Source organism: Leptodactylus fuscus, chromosome 7, assembly GCF_031893055.1.
Source record: "Leptodactylus fuscus isolate aLepFus1 chromosome 7, aLepFus1.hap2, whole genome shotgun sequence".
Lineage (NCBI taxonomy): Eukaryota > Metazoa > Chordata > Amphibia > Anura > Leptodactylidae > Leptodactylus > Leptodactylus fuscus.
Genome location: NC_134271.1, coordinates 150438075 through 150459981, shown reverse-complemented (window position 1 = coordinate 150459981; position 21907 = coordinate 150438075). Strand labels below are relative to the sequence as shown.

General features: G+C 44.2%; 1 protein-coding gene across 1 annotated transcript in view; it reads right to left on the bottom strand.

Annotated features, from left to right (window-relative positions):
* Window positions 1–20950, bottom strand: part of TAGLN2 (transgelin 2) — a 29996-nt gene extending 9046 nt beyond the window's left edge. The window contains exon 1 of the mRNA XM_075283286.1: window positions 20828–20950. The gene's annotated coding sequence lies outside the window, so the exon portion shown is untranslated. The remainder of the gene's footprint in view (window positions 1–20827) is intronic.
* Window positions 20951–21907: the final 957 nt, after the last annotated feature.

The following is a 21907-nucleotide window of genomic DNA, read 5'->3' as shown; positions in this document are numbered from 1 at the left end:
AGTAGAAAAACATGGCTGCTTTCTTCCAAAAATAGTGCCATTGCCATCGACAAGTTGTGTGCGGAGTTGCATCTTTGCCCCAAGTAACATCAGTGGAGCCGAGATGCAATACTAGACCCAACCGATGGACAGAAGTGGTGCTGTTCCTGGTAGAAAACAGCCATGTTTTTTTGCTCCTGGACAATCCCTTTAAGATAGAGCATAGCAGGGTGCAGAAGCTGGCACGTGCAGTTCTCTTTCCTCTGCAGACGGCTCTGCTCTCACACATTCCAGCTCCAGCTTCTTAACAGCAAAGCAAACAATGTCATGTACGAACCAAGGTCCCTCCACAACTTGGGACATCATAGTACTTTTCCACCACTTGTTCGGAAACCAGCCAAGATTCTGTCATGGGGAAGGAGATAGCCAGGCAGTTGCTAAGGAACAAGACCGCAGCCTGTCCACGCTTGCCCAGATCCTGCAGCGATGATGCAACGGCAACAAGTTTTATTAAAGATAAACAAGCGCTTTAGAGAAGATTACACCATAAAGTCCTACGTGAAACATCAGCCAAGTTACAGAAGGATTACAAGGGTGACAGCGACTAATTGTTGGAAGGTAATCACTGTCCGCTGCCAGGTCTGATCCAGAAACTTTAATGTAACTGATTGCTCATGTGAGCATACATTACTTATCCTGTATTGATCCTGAGTTACATCCTGTATTATACTCCAGAGTTGCGCTCACTATTCTGCTGGTGCAGTCACTGTGTACATACATTATATTACTTATCCTGTATTATACTCCAGAGCCACACTCACTATTCTGCTGGTGCAGTCACTGTGTACATACATTACATTACTTATACTGTACTGATCCTGAGTTACATCCTGTATTATACTCCAGAGCTGCGCTCACTATTCTGCTGGTACAGTCACTGTGTATATACATTACTTATCCTGTATTATACTCCAGAGCTGCGCTCACTATTCTGCTGGTACAGTCACTGTGTACATACATTACATTACTTATCCTGTATTATACTCCAGAGCTGCACTCACTATTCTGCTGGTACAGTCACTGTGTACATATATTACATTACTTATCCTGTATTATACTCCAGAGCTGCGCTCACTATTCTGCTGGTGCAGTCACTGTGTACATACATTACATTACTTATCCTGTATTATACTCCAGAGCTGCGCTCACTATTCTGCTGGTGCAGTCACTAAGTACATACATTACATTACTTATCCTGTATTATACTCCAGAGCTGCGCTCACTATTCTGCTGGTACAGTCACTGTGTACATACATTACATTACTTATCCTGTATTATACCCCAGAGCTGCGCTCACTATTCTGCTGGTACAGTCACTGTGTACATACATTACATTACTTATCCTATATTATACCCCAGAGCTGCGCTCACTATTCTGCTGGTGCAGTCACTGTGTACATACATTACATTACTTATCCTGTATTATACCCCAGAGCTGCGCTCACTATTCTGCTGGTACAGTCACTGTGTACATACAGTACATTACTTATCCTGTATTATACTCCAGAGCTGCGCTCACTATTCTGCTGGTGCAGTCACTGTGTACATACATTACATTACTTATCCTGTATTATACTCCAGAGCTGCGCTCACTATTCTGCTGGTGCAGTCACTGTGTACATACATTACATTACTTATCCTATATTATACTCCAGAGCTGCGCTCACTATTCTGCTGGTACAGTCACTGTGTATATACATTACTTATCCTGTATTATACTCCAGAGCTGCGCTCACTATTCTGCTGGTACAGTCACTGTGTACATACATTACATTACTTATCCTGTATTATACTCCAGAGCTGCACTCACTATTCTGCTGGTACAGTCACTGTGTACATATATTACATTACTTATCCTGTATTATACTCCAGAGCTGCGCTCACTATTCTGCTGGTGCAGTCACTGTGTACATACATTACATTACTTATCCTGTATTATACTCCAGAGCTGCGCTCACTATTCTGCTGGTGCAGTCACTAAGTACATACATTACATTACTTATCCTGTATTATACTCCAGAGCTGCGCTCACTATTCTGCTGGTACAGTCACTGTGTACATACATTACATTACTTATCCTGTATTATACCCCAGAGCTGCGCTCACTATTCTGCTGGTACAGTCACTGTGTACATACATTACATTACTTATCCTATATTATACCCCAGAGCTGCGCTCACTATTCTGCTGGTGCAGTCACTGTGTACATACATTACATTACTTATCCTGTATTATACCCCAGAGCTGCGCTCACTATTCTGCTGGTACAGTCACTGTGTACATACAGTACATTACTTATCCTGTATTATACTCCAGAGCTGCGCTCACTATTCTGCTGGTGCAGTCACTGTGTACATACATTACATTACTTATCCTGTATTATACTCCAGAGCTGCACTCACTATTCTGCTGGTACAGTCACTGTGTACATACTGATCCCGAGTTACATTCTGATGTATAATAATGCCATATATAAAAAGATATCATAGTATATATGTAAATATGTTAAAAGTATTGTTGACCCCTTATAGATGCCTTGTAGAATGGCCTCAAGCCTATCTCCATATAAGCAGTAGATGACGTGGACTCCATAGATTCCTGTAGAAGTGCGGAGTACGGATACTTTGAGCAGCGGAGCACTGGATCCACACCTCAGCAAACAATCACTCTGCCCAAAGATTAGAACATCAACTCCCGAATCTAAACCTCCACCCTGGTGTCCCATCACCTACAACCCTGCTGGGTGTGAATACGGCCATCGAGTCTGCGAATGTCAAATACGGCCAGGCCCTAAAAACACACAGTGATCCTGCAGAGGGTGCCAGTGCCAACCACACCCATGCCATAGAACTGCAGTGACCGGTCACCCGATTGATAGAACATTCTGGTAATGAATATAATTACAGCAGAGAATTTGGGCCCGCACAGAAACAAGAGTGTGACCACTACCTCTGCACCCCTTGGTCCCTGAACAGTGCACTCCATAAGGGTCTAAGACTCACCTGTCTTCTATGTCCAGAATTGCTTGTAGCAAATGTGTTTTAGGTGAAGAGTTAATGTGCAGAGGAAGTGGCCAGGCCTGTAGTAACAGGATGTGAAACGCGTATGGCGGGCCAATGTGTTATTATATAAAGCAGATCCCAGGTCTTGTTATAATCTCCATTCTGACTATGATATATAAGCAAGGCAGCGCTTCACACGAGCCAGTACCCCCCTCCCCCACTAGCATTGTCATTGGGAAAAACCACTTGATTATCTTAAAAAGGGAAGTGAAGAAAAATGTGAGAACTATTTGGTAGCTTGCTTCTTTGCCAGTGTATCAGCACTTCTAGTGCCTTGTCCTTATCAAAGGGACATTGTGTAGATCCGTACAGATATTTACACATATTCACCCACCACATATTCTTCAACTCAGGCTTGGATCACTCGGTGCCGCTACAACAAAGGTAAAAAATTGGATAAAATTGAGAGCGCCAATAGGTATAGTGATGGGGACACGGCCGATAACCTGGCAAAGTAGTAAGCTACCACCCTCTGAGTGTACATAATACATACCGTGTCAGAGCACGTGCTGGATCTGGACATAATCATCTTGTTTATCGGGGGGAAAAAAAAACTGGGTTTTTGGACAAACTTCAAAATCCACATTTGTTACAGATTTCGTAAAAGCTTAAACTATTTAGCCACAAGTTACTAAGCAGGCAGCGAGTTTCTACTGTCTAGTCGTGGTCACTTGTGAGCCTTGTATGATAACCAGTCTACTGTTCTGAGATTTTTGTAAAGAACTTTTCTGTCTCAAATGAAATGCTCCTATGTATAGGACTGCTGGGTGACCACTAATAAGGCCACCATGGCAGGAATGGTCACTTAGCTTTAATAGCGATACAACAACGCATTCCTTGCTCCATATCGGGAAGGTAGGGAGAAAGTTAAGGGACCATGGTCTTACTAATCACCAGTTTTTCTAGAAGTAGATTCCCAAAAATTTCTAAATAGCATTGACGACTCTAGGAACTCCGCCATAACATCAAAACTAGTGCGAGGCGAAGTGAAAAATATTATCTGGGGACAATGGCGCCTTTCAATGTCTAGTAGGCAGTATGGTCAAGGTTCTGTGTGTTTGAGTGACATCGAAGGGGCTGTCTGGGACCTTTTTTAATGGTCTATCTTTAGGATAGATTAGTGGGGGTGAACCAGTAGGAGTTTAGCTGTAGTAAAGTTGTCCAGCTATTATACAGTATATAGAGCCGTCTGCTTCCAGCTCTGTGCACTGTATAGTACGGGGATGAGACGCAGCCATAAACTGCTGATCCTTGAGGGTGGTAGTTCTCGGTCCCCACGGATGAGCTATTTATGGCCATAGAATAATTCCAGGCAAACCCTTTAACAACGCCCAAATTGTGATGACTAAATGACTGGGTCAGGGCATCTCCAAAATGGTGGATCTTCTAGAGTCTTCCTGATTTGCAGTGGTTAGTACCTACCAAAAGGTAGGAGAACCGTGAACCTGATGAAAGGGTCTTAGACGTCCATGGCTATTAAATGCATGTGAAGAATGAAGGCTGACCTGTGAAAGAGCTACTGTAGCATACATTTGTGAAAATTTTGGATACCTTTAGGGCTATGTGGAGTCCATGCCAGTTTTGGTGGCACAAGGGTGACTGACACAATGGTTTTACTGTTATGACTGATCAGTGTAGGTTTCTGATTTGGGGGGAAATGGATGAATTCTGTAAAATCTGTGCCTCGTTTTTGACCCCATAGACATACATTTCGTACCTTAATGAAGTCGGAGGAAAACGTGTGGAGAGATCGGCATTTTCAACAAGTCTCTCGCCGTCTCGGGTATAGAACAGATACTTAAGCTCTCAGGATTTTGGCAGAGCCAAGTCGGAAGAAGTCTTGGAATTCTCAAAATGGGAGGGATAAAGTTACTGCTTTATGAATTGTACAAGAGCCAGGACAGCAAAAGGGATGAAGGACACCCTAGTACATTAATGTACATGGCAGAGAAGATAACAAGACTACATCTACAACATCACACTATGAATAGGTCATTAAAGGGATTGTACCAAATTTTGATTGATCCCTTTTCAATAGACTAGCGTAATAATCAGTGGGGTTCCAACAACTGGGACCATCACCAATCCCAAGAATTGGAATTCAGTCCTCCCGCCCCTTTGGACTTCATGCCCAGCATGTGCCTTGCTGCTACGTTCATACTCAATAGGAGCAAGAAAGCGAGACTCTTACATCCACAACATCACACTATGCTTAGATCATTAAGGAGATCAGAAAGTTTTGAAGTGATTCTTTATCAAAAGAATAAGAATTGTCATGATTGTTGATGTTCCAACCATTGGAACAGTCACCAAAAGGAGTTCTGTTCTCCCACCGCAATGGAGCTGCAGGCCGAGCATGTGCCCTACTGTTCCATTCACAGGCTATGGGAGCACCATAGAGAACCATGAGAAAGTATAATACTTACGTCCAGACTATGCATATAGCATTAAAGGGATTGTACCAAGCTTCTAAATGATCCACTATCAATTGGAACCAACATCATGATCAATAGGTTTCCAACCACTGGAAGAGTCCCGAGAACAGGTGCCCCGTTCTCCCACCCCGATGGAATTGCATGTGCCCTTCCACTCCATTCATACTCTATGGAAGCACCAGAGATCAAGAATATATGGACCAGTAGGCCCAGCATCGAAGAACCAAACCCTTCCTGATAATACTTCAGGCTGAGCAGGTGCCTCGCTACTCTAAAAGGAGCACCATTGAGAATGACTAGAAAGTGAGACTCCTATACCCACAACATCAGGCTGTATCATTAAAGAGATTGTACCAAGTTTCAAAGTGGTCTCCCCCTAGAGATAACAATGATCAGTAGGGTCTTCACCAATTCTGAGAACATGGTGGAGGCCAAGCATGTGCCCTACGACTGCATTCATACTCTATGGGAGTAGTAGAGATCAAGAATCTGCCAGACTCTTTCAATAGACCATTAATGGATTGGGCAGGCCTAGGTTTGGAGAACCAAACACCATTCTCGGGATCGGTTGGAGCCCAACAATCACCAAGTCATGCCAGATTCTATAGATAGAGGAGAACTTCTTGAAATACCCAGTCGCTCCCTACAGCGTGGGTGTTGTACTCCTACTGTACATTTCACTGAGCTCCAAACTCCAATTTCTTTATAACTTCTGATGATGTCTGAAGTTCTAGTTCCAGCCTCTATGTGTTACACTACAATTGTGTTTATTCTGATATTTATAATGATGGACTTTGTTGAAGGGACCAATACGAGTATTTACACAGACTGCAGAGATCACTGCGGACATTGTGTGAGCAGTGCCAGAGGATGGAGAATACCCATTCAACGGAACAAGTGCCTCATGCCCCAAATCAGTCAGTGGTGGAAGAGGACACAACGAAAATCATTGTAAATTTTCCCGCCTCGCTGTTACTACAACAACGCAACCCAAACACATCCATGAACGAGAACAGTGAGTCTCACAACTGGTCTGGTCGTCCCCATAGCAACAAACACAAACACCACACAAAGCAAAATACCACAACACCCACAAGTGAGAAGAGGAACATTAGAGACAAAAAGGCGCAAAAGCAACAGTGGCCGATTCTGCTCTGGAAGGCGTCAAACCACAAGAGAAGACAAAAAAACATACAAACAGTCGTGACCGCACTGCGTGCCGACACCAGCTGCCGCACACGCGTTTTAAAGTGGATTTCCTCAAATGTTTAAATCGTCCTCTTCTGTTGTGTTTATAATGTTTTTGTTATATCTGATGTGGGGAACGCAGAGTGTCAACCAACATGGATCATCATAGCTTTCCTGGGAGAAAATGTCTGTCTTTCAGAACGCTTGGTAAGCTAGCTGAAAATTTTTGCCTGCCCGTCTGGCCCGACGTGACCTGTCTATTTGCACTTGTAAAAGGGCCCTGTTGGCCCAAAACGCGTTGTGATGACTTGTTCTTCTACTTCGATTAAAAAAAGTTTGCTTCATAATTTTGGCTCGTGCCTTATCCTCATCATCACCAGTGAGCGTGGATCTCCTGCTACAGACCCCCGGGTCCTTGTTGTTCGTCCATTAGTGTAGTCATAGCATATGAAAATGTGTTTACTAATAGATGCATAAGATAGGAAGATTTGCCATTACGGAGTCCAGGATGGATGACATATAGGGGACTGGCAGCCATTTTGCATGGTACCCAGTTTTTTGAAAGACCCAGGAAATAAGTCTGTATAGCAATGTTGCTATATGGGAGAAGAAGAGGTCTCAAAACCAGGGGTGGCGTTATCCACCAAGTAATCAAATGGGACCCCAGGGATTAGGGGATCCCCACACTAATCCCATTCCATATGTGTGGGGGCACCTAGTAGACAGTATTGAGGAGATCACCAGACATCACTTAGGGCCTCAAAAATGTCAAGTCCATTCCTCCTCAAAACTTTTGGCATCATTGGTGACTGGCAATGTCTCTCATTTCAGGGCTATAATGGAGGGCATATGGACTTGGCTGATCACCTGGGTGCACTGCACAGAAAGGGTCACAGCAGACTACCTGCTCAGGAGGCTGAGGGCCTTCGGAGTCCAGGGGCCACTTCTTAAGGCTTTTTTTCAACTCTGCGGTTGCTTCAGCCATTTTTATCGGTGTGGCCTGCTGGGGGAGCAGTATATCAACCAGGGACAGAAACAGACTTGACAGGCTGATCAGAAGGGCCAGCTCTGTCCTGGGGAGCCCCCTGGACCCAGTACAGGTGGTGGGTGACAGAAGGATACTGTCTGTGGTGACCTCCATGTGGGAGAACAAATCCCACCCCATGTATGAGACCTTGATGGCACTGGACAGTACTGTAAGTGACCGTCTGCTTCACCGCAAGTGTGAGAAGGAGCGATCGCAAGTCCTTCCTCCCAACCGCGACCAGGCTGCATAATCTACATCAGACCAAGCGAAGATCACTCCGCACAGAGAACTAAATGATCCTGAAGTCTTCCTTCTTTCTTCTTCTGTCCCTTAGCTGCTATGGACTCCTAGTATATCTTCTCTTCTCAGCATATGTGTGTCTTACGTCTGTAATATATTACTGTATATTATCCTGTATCTGTATTACTAGGCTGCTGTAATATGCTGAAATTTCCCCACTGTGGAACTATTAAAGGATTATCTTATCTCTTATCTTATATACTGGTAGTCACTAAGCTTTCCCAGATACAGATAAAAAAAAAAATGGCCGAAACACCTTTTTTTTAAAAAAATTCTCTAATCATTTTGGCAGTAAGTTATTAGCCCTGACAGACAGCGAGACATCAGATAACTGCACTGAACACATGACTGATGACAGCGCCAGTCTGGTCAGCCGCGGTTAGGGTTTGGTAACAGCCGGTGCGTGAGGCCCCATTTCCCGAACAAATCCATTGTGATGGAACGGTTACTGCTCCAGATGTGACGTCTCTGGGAATGAATGTGCTTTACACTGAATTTCCCCAAGGAGACGTCCATTTACTATTAATAGAGACGGATCCACCAAACTAGACTGAATTTCCAGGCTTGGATCATATGTAATAAAGGCAGACATCGAGCGTACAGATCAGGTTTACCCAGGAGACTTTGGCCATACAATGGGATCCATGTACCATCGCTGACACTACAATGTCCAGCACACTCACACTACCATTGCCTGGATCCCACTTAGAAGTTGCAAGCACTTTGCTCTAGCTCCAAATAACGTCTTATACTCAAAGCCACTGTGGAGTGAAGACAAACTTCTGCTCAATTTTTTTTTTACCCGAAAGCTGCTTTGGATGTAACCAGAGAAAAATCAGGAAATGACTTAATTTCACTACAGGGTTACGGGAGTGATGTTAATCTTGACTCATTACATCCTGTAAACTGTGTATGACATGGCAGCTTAACGCAGGAATGAGCCGCAAATCCTACAGATGAAGGCCTGGCACTGGACGGGCACCGCACAATGATTCCTTTTTTGGGAGAAGCTCGATTTCTGAACATAAATGGTGTTTTTGTAACCCCCTCCCGACACACACACACGATGGGTGATCCACCGCAGGCAGCGGTGACAGCAAGATTATCACAGCGCCTAATCTAGTGGAATACATAGCGGTGATTGTTCGTAGCCCCAGCCCTAGTTATAGGTTCTCCCCACTTTTTTGTGGGTTTCTTACAAACCCTTCATATGGGTCGTGTGTGCCTAAGATGAGGAGTTACAGCTCTGCTATCAAGAGCTGACAATCTAATTCTGCTTAGATCAGAGAAGATCCCATAAAATGTAGATGTCTTGCAATCTCCCTCACTGCCCTGGGAACCCCATGGATGTGCGGCCCCTCACCGGTCCTAATCCTCCCACTTATCCAGTGTCTCACTGGCGTGGGGCCCATCACCTCCTCTTGCCGACTCCATTAGCAAGATGATACCGCGATTGAGAAATTCTTGTGTCCAAATTTGGGAGTATTTCCATAGCATTTGGACAAATTCCAGCCCCCGCTTCCTAGGCAGTCTTGTCATATTTTGGGAATGAATGAGGAGGGGGTGATGGTCATTTCAGAAAGGAATTGAGTTTTACACGACAACCTCAAATATGAAGGTTCTATATTTAGGAAGTCTATAAATATTCCCGAGATAAGAGATTTCTATCCATCTGTCACTGGCTTCTATGAAAGCTGGCCGACAACCAATATGGAGACTACGACAGGGGTTGTCAAACTGATTTCTTCAGGGTCCTCAGCATCGGGACAACCTAGTTATATCACAGTTCACATTGGGAGACATCACTGCAGATATCTTCAGACCCCAGAGTATAATAATCGGAGGTCCAGAGAAGGTGCGGAAGCATACTTGCCCCCCCTGGGCTGCCTTGCAGGTCCACGTCCTCTTTATGAGGTCACAGGCCCCAAGGGAGCGTGGAGAACTGTGATTGGGCATCAGTAGTCATGCCGGCGTGCCAACTTCATTGCATTTAGACTCGAGCGTCATGACATTGGCGAGCCCACGTGACCACTAAGACCCTTCGATCCTCCAGGAGGCCTGAAGAGGATGGGGACCTGCACTGAACGTACTGGCCTGTGCTTCCACCTAGTATACCCTGAGATCTGAAGAAACCCCACAGTATAATAGTGGTTTGTGGGTGTGATCCTCAAAATTTTGGGAACCCGAAATTCTGAGAAATTTTTAACAAACCTACAATTGACCATTTAATGTTGACTGGGGACTCCAGAGAAGGATCAGGCAGGTGGGTTTTGGCTGTCCAATCCCTTTGTTCTCCCTTTGTTTATAGTACTGGTCTCATCATATTGGGAAGAGCATTATGGGCCCCCAAGGCATCTAAACCCAGGTGCAACTGCACCCTCAAGTACTCAGGGAGATAAGTCACAGGTGTCAGCCATAGACTTCCTACTCATTCAGCGTTCTAGGGCACACGGCCAACATTGGGAATACTGTGCCAACGGGTACCCAGTCTAGAGACGTTATATGTATTCGGAAAAGCTTTTGGTACAGTTAATTCACCTGTAATTCCTACCCCCGAGGTAACAGGACACCCAGCCAGATATCCTTGGCTTGTTCATTAGTGCAAATTACCACTAATTCCCCCTGTCAGCTTACATCATGTGACGCCATTGTCTGCCATGTCCTCCCTCCCCCCAGGTTGTCCTACAGCCTTGACAAGATCCAGCAAGGAATTTTCATAGGCTGCGGGCCATCTCCATTGTACACACTGGACACACCCTTATGTGATTATACATCAGGAAAGCTCTTAAGGGGCTTTTCCGAATCGTTAAAAATGGATGAGCGATCCTAAGGTTAGGTCATCAATATATCAATATATGACGGGGGGGGGGGGGGTGCTTGGCAAGTGAAGTCTCCACTTCACAGGCCAGTGGCATCTCATCACATTGATTCGTCACGTGGCCTGTGTACCTCAGTCCCATTCAAGTGAATGGGGCTCAGCTGCAATATCAAGCCCATCCACTATATAACGTATGGCACCTTGCGTTGCAATGTCTTTGAACAGCTTATGAGTAGAGGTCCTGGGTGTTGAAGACACATGGTTTGGATACCGATGACCCATTCTAATGAAGGGTTAGGAGTATTAAGCTACAATAAATACCACCTTTACTGTCTGCGTGAATTTGACCATGCCCAATAGGCAAAATACTGGGGGGGGGGGGGGGGGTCGGTCGAGGTCTTCGGCGTCGGTTGGGGGGGGGCATGCCAAAAGTTCGACACGGGGCCCCACCATTCCTACTTACGCCACTGTGTGGTCACAATGAGATAGTCAGGTATGGCAGACAGTCACCCAATGTATAGGGCTAACCTTACCGTATACTTCTCCATACAGGGCAAGGATCCACCCTAATCACTCTTTACCCTCCACCATCTCGGATTGCCTTTCACGAGGAGGAATTCACATTCCTGTATACCATAAAGGATCCTTCTCTTTAGGTTTGTATGGCAGACAATACCCAATGTTCTCCGCCCGGTATCCATTGTGTGAATATAATAGAAAAGCATTGTGACAAGCTCAGCAAACAGTCCGCCCTCGCCCCACAGCAGCAGGCCCCGGGTGTGAGAGACATATGAGGTCACCCCACCGATCAGAACATGTCCCGTCTTATCTGCGAGTCGCACAGCCGGCGTGAAAGTGGTGACAGCCATGATCCTCGCTAATCTCCCAACACTTCACCTTGCTAATGATTTTTTAATGTGATCCCTACAGCCCAGCCGTGAGGGAAGACGGTTGTTATCCCCGGGGATTTCCATGATGTCAGGGAGTTTTCCATCTGTCTGTGGTAGACAATATCGCAGCGTTGGGTTTTGTTCTGGGTTTGGCTTGGTACTTTGGGTGGGGGGTTGTTATCATGGCCATCACACGGCAGGAGGGAGAGGATGCTCTTTATTATTGTATCTGCGAATTTCAGCCGCTTTATAAGAGACGTTTCCCTGAGTCAAGCGCTAATAACGGCGTTGTATATTTATTACCTTGTATAAAATAAGTGACAGCCTTTACGACTCCAATAAACTTATCAACTCGGATAAGTCGAAGCTGATAGAAAATCGTGACAGCGGCAAAAATAGCAGCAGGCATAGAGGTCCTCCGGAGTCATGACTATTAGTATACCCCAGTAGGCCGTTCCCATTGCGAAATCCACACCCATTGACATCAGTCGTCTGCCGTTGACGCCTCATGGAATTAATAATGGTTCTTGCCTACAGGTATCTTGGCGACTATGAAAGGGTTTTGGTGATCAAGGTGCGCTGGGGCTGTCAGAGGAGTTATCCTCCCATCATTGTCATGAAGGGACAATAATCCTCATTAGGAAGATCTGTAATGACTTCTACAGACGCCGTACGCAACATGGCAGGTCTAGACATAGAGAGGAAGCCGGGCCTAACGCTATTCACCCGTCACACGCACTGTATCATACACGTAACAGCTTTGGATACACACAAAGCCGACAGTATCGGGCATGATAGGATTAGATACCTGCTCAATGGATAATCTCCCACTAGCGCCGTGGAGTCAGTAGGCCAAACCTCCATGCTCAGAGAGAAGCCATAAAACTCCTGTAATTCATGAAAAAAAGCCAGTGACTGAAATATATACACAGTCCAGACATATTAATGTGACCACGATTACTTTTGATGTCAACGTTAAATAACCAATGGCAGGTGGCACGTGTCATCAGTCGTCTGGGTGCACTCATCATTGTGGAAGGCACGATGGTTCAACACAAGTATGCATCTATCCTTGCGGACCATGTTCACCCCTACATGTGAATTTTTTTCCTCAGGATGATGGAGTCTACCAGCAGGACAATGTGACGTGTCATAAAGCTCGCAGTGTACGTGCGTCGTTGGAGGAGCACCAGGATGAGTTTACCGTACTCCCTTGGCCAGCAATTTCCCCAGGCTTGAACCCAATTGAGAATCTGTGGGACCACCTCGATTGGGTTGTTAGTGCCATGGATGCTCAACCGCGTAACCTAGCGGCACTGGAGTCGGCATGGCTCAACATCCCAGTGAACATCACCACAACATCCCCTCTCTTCCTGCACGTCTCGCCGCGGTCCGCTCTGCCAAAGGTGGTTATTCTGGATTTTGACACGTGGTCACATTAATGTGACTGGACTGTGTAATTAGATGTGTCGTTTGTTATATTACACGAATAATTCATTTTATTTTGAGGCCTAAGTTAGTAATATTTTTCCAGCTCCACCCAAAACTGGCCCTGGACTCTCTGACTACACACCACGAAGACGCGAAGGCAGCACAGACGTGAAGGCCGTCTCTAGATGCAGTGGCTATACCTCAGTCAGTACTACACTTCGAGGCTTAGATACATCATCTTAGTAGACAGTCTCACACATCACAGACTTGGATAATACGCAGTAACATTTCCTCGGCACAGTTCCTCTCTTTTTCCCAGCTGGAGGCTCCTTGTCTCCGTACTGTACAGACAATCCTAGCACAGAGCTGGCAGCTGGGACGCCAAGTCAACGTTTTTCCATCTGTATCTCAGCGCTTGGACTGAGCCCTTGCCCGGGGAATTAAGGGCATCCAGCTTTCTTCAGACAGGGATAGGGAGCGGCCGCTCAGGAAGGTCGCTGCTTTTTATTATGATGGTTTTGTGGTTACATTTTCTATTCCAGCAGCGACATAAAGAAGCTGAAAGGGTCTTTATTCCAGCAGCGACGGTAAACAGGCTGCGCTCCAGAGGCCTCGGCCCTGAATGCCGCTATTGTTTGTGCCTCCGTTTATTTATGTACATTTGTTTTATGCAGAACAATAGGACTCGTGATGGATAGTGATAGTCACCGGTCTGCGTGCAGGTGTATGACATGGCCATATCAGTCATGAGAAGATATGCCTTGGTACAATCCATAGGGCGACAAGCCACTACGTTCATGGACGTCAAAACCCATCAACCTCAAAAACACACCGTATTACCGTATAGACCTAAAAATATGATGTAAAGCAATAAGGCTGTATTCTCATAGTCTATAGTATGTGTATAAAAGAAAAGGAGATAATACGGGATCATTGTCCCTTTAAGCGGAGGCACATTCGACTTCCAGACCGCAGCCCGGTCACAATAAGCATCATTATCTCTCTATAAACATATGTGAGGCAGTTTCTTGGATCGCGCTCCCATGGATCGTCCCTGCGGGATTTTCAAATTATATTTCAATAAGCAGATTTCTCTTTCAGTTTATTTTCATAGCAGCTGGAGGGCGACTTATGAGCTCGTCCTTTAAGGTTTGCCCTATGTATTACGTAGGGGCGGCGCACGGTACATGCTGCCAGACAGCTATCCGTGTAACACGATGCAGTATTATCACAATATGGGGCTACAGATCTCAGACAATAAGGCACCTGACTGCTGACTTGTATCATGCTTGGCCTTGTATATTAGAGTTCAAGCCGCCTATGGATGATGGGATTTGTTTTTTTATTATACTAACAATCCTATCATTAACAGCACCAACTAAATTGCCACATCAGGGGGTAGTTTAATTGCTTTCAAAAAAGAAGAGGTGCAATAAGGCCATTTCTCACATCTGCGCCATGTTTCCAGAAACCAGGTGTGGATCCATCAGAAGTCACCAGAAGGAAGCCCAAATTTTTCAGTTTAAATGAATGGATACCCAACAGACCCTGATGTACAGACCCCGATATACTGTAGTCAGTGGAGTTCATCGGGCTCTATTTGTGTCTATGGTACATCCTCCAACTAACCAGAAGAAACTTGTAGGTGCCTATGTGACTGTAGCACGAGTCTACAAGCCGGCCAATGATCGGTCCAAAGCAGTCGATCGAGCCAAACATTGATATTTTTGGCTTACATGGGACTATAGGAAAACATTGAAACCTTACAAGAGTTAGGTTCCGTTCCCACGGAGTAACGCGCTGCTCATTCTGACACGTAAACACGTGTCAGAGTGAGCGCTTCAAAACAGAACCCCATTGACTTCAATGGGTTCTGTTTAACAATCAATGGGTTAAAAAGCCTCCCATCGATTTCAATGTGTAGCACGCGTAAGATGGAACCCATTGAAGTCAATGGGATTCTGTTTTGAAGCGCTCACTCTGACACGTGTTTACGTGTCAGAATGAGTGGCACGTTACTCCGTGGGAACGGGGCCTTAGAGTGATACTTAAATTTTCCAATAATATTTGGACATCTCCATCATGACAGATTTCAAGCTGACAACCACTACTTAAAGTATCTCTTGCTTTGAATGACCCGGCCTGTCCATACATTACATGGACAGAATATTGACTTAATTCTATCTGTATAATGCTTCATTTCTTCTGTAGTTGCGACGTATTGAATTGCCGATGAGCGCAGGGGCATCACCGTGTGATCAGGTTATTGTTAGTGATCCTTCCAAGCAGTTTGATCAAGATTAGAAAAACATGGCTACATTGTTCCCAAAACAGCGTCACCCCTCTGGCTGGTATATCAATTCTGCTCCATTGGTGGGAACAGAACCATGCATGTGAACAGATGTGGGACTGTTTTATAATCTTGGGCAAATCTTTTACCTCTAGACCATTATCCTGAAGAAGGGAGCAATAAGCAGAAAAGGATGCCTGCACTTATGGGGCAAATCAGCTGTGGGCTGAATGACAGGCGACCACTGTGGTCAAACACTGGTGAACATTGATCCATCCCTTGTATCCATTGTGGACTGTAGGGAATAGAGGATGAACCCCCCAAACCAAGGACCAGGGTAAGCGAGTATCAATTATTTTACTACGCCTCCAGCCAGTTCTTAATTCATCTAGACACGAAATTTAAAGGGACCACCCACGTTCTCACTGTAACAACAAATACTACAGAAAAAACTCAGACAATGGTAGGATCTCAAGGTAACAACCTACTGTGAGACCGTTTGTTATTTTATCACACACCTGTATACACACATACACGCCCATTATATAGCAGGCCACACGTCACCCCAGGCCATGGCTTTTTACCTCCTTTTCTGGTGCAGAAGACTGTAGTTGTCCTATTCGATTATTTCAGCTCGAAGGAATATTGTGTAAATCCTGTATACTGGGTGGAATACATGAGAGACTGGTTCCTGATCAGAGAGGATAGGTCTCTGGATTCCTTTACGCAGTAGATATTCTGGATAATCCTAATAAATTATATTAACACTAGGAATGCTCTACATATAACCAGATGAGGCCAGGACGGGACAATACAGTCCCGTATACCGTCTGTTCAATACCGTCACTGCCCAGTTTGGAGACATCTCCAAACAAACAGCATTTAAGGCACAAATGGTACATATGACCCTCCTTATTGTCCCCGATATGAATACAGGCTTCATGCCATACACCTATATGGCCCAATAAAAATATAAATGCCATATAAGGGTAAGTTCAGACAGAGTATTTTGGTTAGGATTTTGAGGCCGTGTCCGCCTCAAAATCTTGACCAAAAAGACGGCTCCCATTGAAATCTATGGGAGCCATTCAGGGTTTTTTTCCAGAAAAAGAAGCGACATGCTCATTCTTCAGGCCGTTTCGCCTCGCAATTCGGCCTGAAGACACTCCCTCCTCCGGACTAGGCCCAGTCATTGGGCCTAATCTGGAGCGGAGTGCGCAGCTGGATGCCGGAGCAATGCATCAGCTCTCAGTCACGGCTACCCAGTTTTTGGTCCAGAACTTGAGGCAGACTCCGCCTCAGGTTCCATACCAAAAAAAACCCTGTCTGAACTTACCCTAAGGATCCTTAAAGAAAAATACTTAGACCAAATTGTCTAAAAAAAATATAGACCTTCTAAATTACTAGACACTCTAAATATATAGATCCTAGACCCCCCCCCCCCCAACCAAACTTCCTAGAATACATACCCCAGACAAAACTACTTAAGGGTGCATTCACACTGAGTAAACGCTAGCTTATTCTGAACGTAAAACACGTTCAGAATAAGCGGCGTCTAAAGCAGCTCCATTCATTTCTATGGGAGCGGGGATACGAGCGCTCCCCATAGAAATGAATGGGCTGCTTCTTTCACTCCGTGCAGTCCCATTGAAGTGAATGGGGAGTGCCGGCGTATACGGCAAGCTCTGCTCATGCCGGAGCGTACACGCCGGCACTCCCCATTCACTTCAATGGGACTGCACGGAGTGAAAGAAGCAGCCCATTCATTTCTATGGGGAGCGCTCGTATCCCCGCTCCCATAGAAATGAATGGAGCTGCTTTAGACGCCGCTTATTCTGAACGTGTTTTACGTTCAGAATAAGCTAGCGTTTACTCAGTGTGAATTCACCCTAAGGGTGCGTTCACACGATGTAATGTGGAGTGCAATCTGGCACGTGTACACATGCCAGCAGAGGACACGCTCAAAATGCTCCCATTCATTTCAATGGGAGTTAGGAGCGTATACACCGAGTTATTTTGCACACGTGTATACGTGCCAGATTGCGCTCCACGTTACATCATGTGCACGCACCCTAAAAAATACAAACCCAAGACCAAACCCTTTAAATTGACCAGTCACCAGACAAACTAACAATACAGATTCTAGGCCTTCTAAAAGATATAGATCCCAGACCAGAACTTCAACATTACTACAGACACTAAATATATCGATCCTAGACCTCCTAAAAATACAGATCAGACCAAACCTCTAAAAAAAAAAAAAAAAAAAGTAAGATCAGCCATGGAAAATACAGGTCCTTTACCATTAAGAAATACAGACCCAAGAACAAACCACCAGGCTTAGATCCCATCCAGTCTGCAGACCCCAGACCAGCCCTTTATAGGCCAAAGCCCAGATGTTCAGTTACTCCTCTCTACCCATAATTGTGCCTTTGTCCTCTCTTGGTGCCACTAAAATTGATGCCAGCAGAGGGAAGTATATGGGGCACCCCGGGGATTTCTTTCAAGAATCTGGGAGATCTTTCCTTATTCCAAGAGTCCACAAATATGATACAGTGCTCCTTTAAAAGGAGTCTACAGGTATCGGAACCACTTATATGTTGTTGTAGGGACTGTCACTTACATACTCGTGTGACAAAGGCCAGCCCTATATACAAATAAGCAATTTGTTGCCCCCAAGTCATGGCCACACCTGCCAGAGCACCAAAAAGATGGACATTGGCCACAAAAGAAAACAGATGCCACAGCACACGCGCCCCGGGTACACCAAACAAAACTCCTTTTAAGACTGCCATTTGTGCAATGTTATTTAGATTATTTTGTATTATATTTTATAATATTGAAAAAAAAAAATCTTAATTATCTATGAACATTTTTTAGATCATCAGTTTTATTATGTATTTGTTAGTAGAAATTCAGGAAAGGATTCCAAAGGAAGAAGGATAAAAGGCAAAACAAAACAGCCCACAACCCCGGCCGGCCACACCCTTGGTACACTGGATTGTACTATTGTAGTTTCCTGCCCTGGGTAAATGTCACCGTTATTGAAACACAGGAAATAATGGCCATCGGGCGGCAGATCTGGAAATTGTGCAGAGTGGCTTTTTCTGCCTGAACCCACATCAAGTTATTTCATCAGGAAATCATATATAACACCAAGTGCCTGGAAACTAGTGTAGCAAATCCGGAATGTAAGGAACAGGTCCTGCAACAAGCTTAAGTTTCCTTAGAGTTAATAGATGAACGGAGAACATGGGGTTAACGGTGACATACAGCCTCAGGCCGATAGACGTGAGCAAAAAGAAGAAAAAAAAAATAGGAGAATTCCTGCGGTGATTGCGTAAGAGCTCTCGGCCCTCCTGTCCATTCCCATCCGTCTCATAACCACATTCACTACAACCAGTGGCCGGTGAGACAGCAGACAGAGATTCTGGGTCTGGCTGGTTTCTAGGGTGCTCAGACATTCTCTACCACCCCCTTTCCCCTCCCCCAGGCCAATACCACCAGGGAGTTCAATTCACCCATTGTCTAACAGAAGCAGCACAGGGTCACGTCATCACAAAGAAAAATACTATCAGCTCGATGTTTCCCATGTAGGTGACCCAGTTCTGCACCCGATTGTCCACACTACACCGCCATATAGAAGCCTACAATTAGCAATGGTTGACTAGATTATTGAAAAATTAACTTTTTTTGCCCATGAATCCAAGGCTTGGGCTACATGGAATATTGGCTGCTACTCTCGTCACACAATGATAAATCACGAAAACGCAATGCGGTCCGCGGTGCACCAAGACCACGACTTCTAGTCGCAAAGAGATCAGCTCAAACTTTTCGCGACTAGAAGTCGTGGTACGTGCGTGAAAGAGTCGCAAAACGATATGGCGATCTAGGTCACAACCAAAATTGACATGTAGCCCAAGCCTTATAGTTTGGTATGGGCTAACCCACTAGGCACCCTGTCGGTCCTAAAGTGTTAGGTATTCCTATAACTCATGACGAGGACGACTCTTCCAACAAACATAGATATAAAGGGATTTTTCGGTGATGGACCCGACATCTCCGTCAAGCAATTCGTAGGGTTGACACGATCCAAAAGGATTAGTTAGGTCATATTTCTAGGATTGTCGGAGTGTACAATTAAAGGGCTTGTAAAAACAAAATGAGCATATTAGCAATACCTTATCATTTAGTAGGTTTATAGGGATTTTTATTTTACGTATGGGAGTCTCACCTGTAAGAGATGTTGGCTCAGATTTACTATACTTTTTTATACTTGTTAGACATGTGGGCGTGGCTTCTCAGAGAAGGGGTATGACCTAAATAAAATATTGGCTCCAAATAAGCCAACTAAAGGTCCCCCGGATTTATCATTGGTCACTACCTAAAAATGATTACTGAACTATTAGTAAATTGGGGCCATGGACAATCCATGGCGGGGTCAAATTCGAGGTGTGGCCAAAGGCGTGCCAAGCCCCCGGACAACAATGGAAATATGGCTACATGTGAGTAGATACATTGTGCCTCAGTGGGGTCTCTAAAGATCTATAGCACTGCATTGTTATACAAGTCAATATAAAAATATACTAATTTAATATCACCCCCCCTTACTCATTCATTGACTGGAATGTATGAAGTGGGCCATCCTGTCCAATATCAGAGGAGGGAGAGACGGTTCACCGCAATACACTCACATTCCAAAAATACCTCCTCCAACCCAAAACTATGTCCACATAGATAGTCTAGAGCCTGAGCCTACTCCGAAATCTTATTAAACAGAGAAGTTATTGGGAAGATTATACTGAATACATTGTATGACATCTCTATCAAGCAGTGGTGACATTGAGGCATGGAGCGCCTCGTACCTCAATACCATCGCTGGGATCTATTGACTTCTCTACCCTTACTAAATATCATATGGAACGAAGCAGTAATATTGGTTTTACTTATAGGTCACAGACCCTATAGCAGGACTCTGGTGGAACTTATACGGCTTCCTCACACTCAATATGAATATAGATGTGTTATTTATGCAGGTTGATCAAATCCATACCACCCCCACGCCCATATATTCCTATACAAGACAGGTCAATTGCAAGCTCTTGGGCAAAGCACTACTCTATAAACCACCAGCCTCGTAACTACATTTACAGCAGTGCAAAGACTATAGTGATAAAACACAGGACTTTGATCTGTGCACGTGCTATAGGTAAAATCATGGCTCATGTAACACCAAGGATACATGTTACATGGTGTCCATACTACCGACATGCTGCCACTAGTAGTTCTACAACATTGCGATAAATAGTAGCTATACAGAGAGGATAGAAAGGCGGCAGCGGCTTACCTTATGGTAGTGCAGACAGCAGGAAACAAGACTGGATTCAGCCTCTGTCTCTGAGTCTCTACTTTCTCAGCCCTGCCCCAAAAGGAGAGAAAAAAACAGCAAGTATGATGTCAGCCCTAATCAAGAAAAAAGGGTGTGTAGAGGGCGTAATCTCATCAGGGCAAGAATTCCTACTTGTGATTTCAGGGCAGTGACATCTCAGCCTCAGCTACACAGACGGCAAGGTTTAGGAATTATTCTTCATATTCAGAATTAGTATTTGGGGAAAATGGAGCTAGAGAACAGCAGGTAACAGAGCGGAAGTAAAATAATACTGACTGGTAATAATAATACAAGATGAGTGATAGTAAAAGAGAAGGTAATGATGAGAGGACAAGTCCAGTGGCCAGAATATTAATATAAATACCCTGCATAATGATTCCTCACATGGTTAATATATGTTTAAATAAAAGAATATAACTACTATAATACTAACTCCTATGTACAAGAATATAACTACTATAATACTACCCCCTATGTACAAGAATATAACTACTATAATACTACTCCTATGTACAAGAATATAACTACTATAATACTAACTCCTATGTACAAGAATATAACTACTATAATACTACCCCCTATGTACAAGAATATAACTACTATAATACTACCCCCTATGTACAAGAATATAACTACTATAATACTACTCCTATCTACAAGAATATAACTACAATAATACTACTCCTATGTACAAGAATATAACTACTATAATACTGCCCCTATGTACAAGAATATAACTACTATAATACTACTCCTATGTACAAGAATATAACTACTATAATACTACCTCCTATGTACAAGAATATAACTACTATAATACTACCTCCTATGTACAAGAATATAACTACTATAATACTACCTCCTATGTACAAGAATATATCTACTATAATACTACTCCTATGTACAAGAATATAACTACTATAATACTACTCCTATGTACAAGAATATAACTACTATAATACTAACTCCTATGTACAAGAATATAACTACTATAATACTACCCCCTATGTACAAGAATATAACTACTATAATACTACT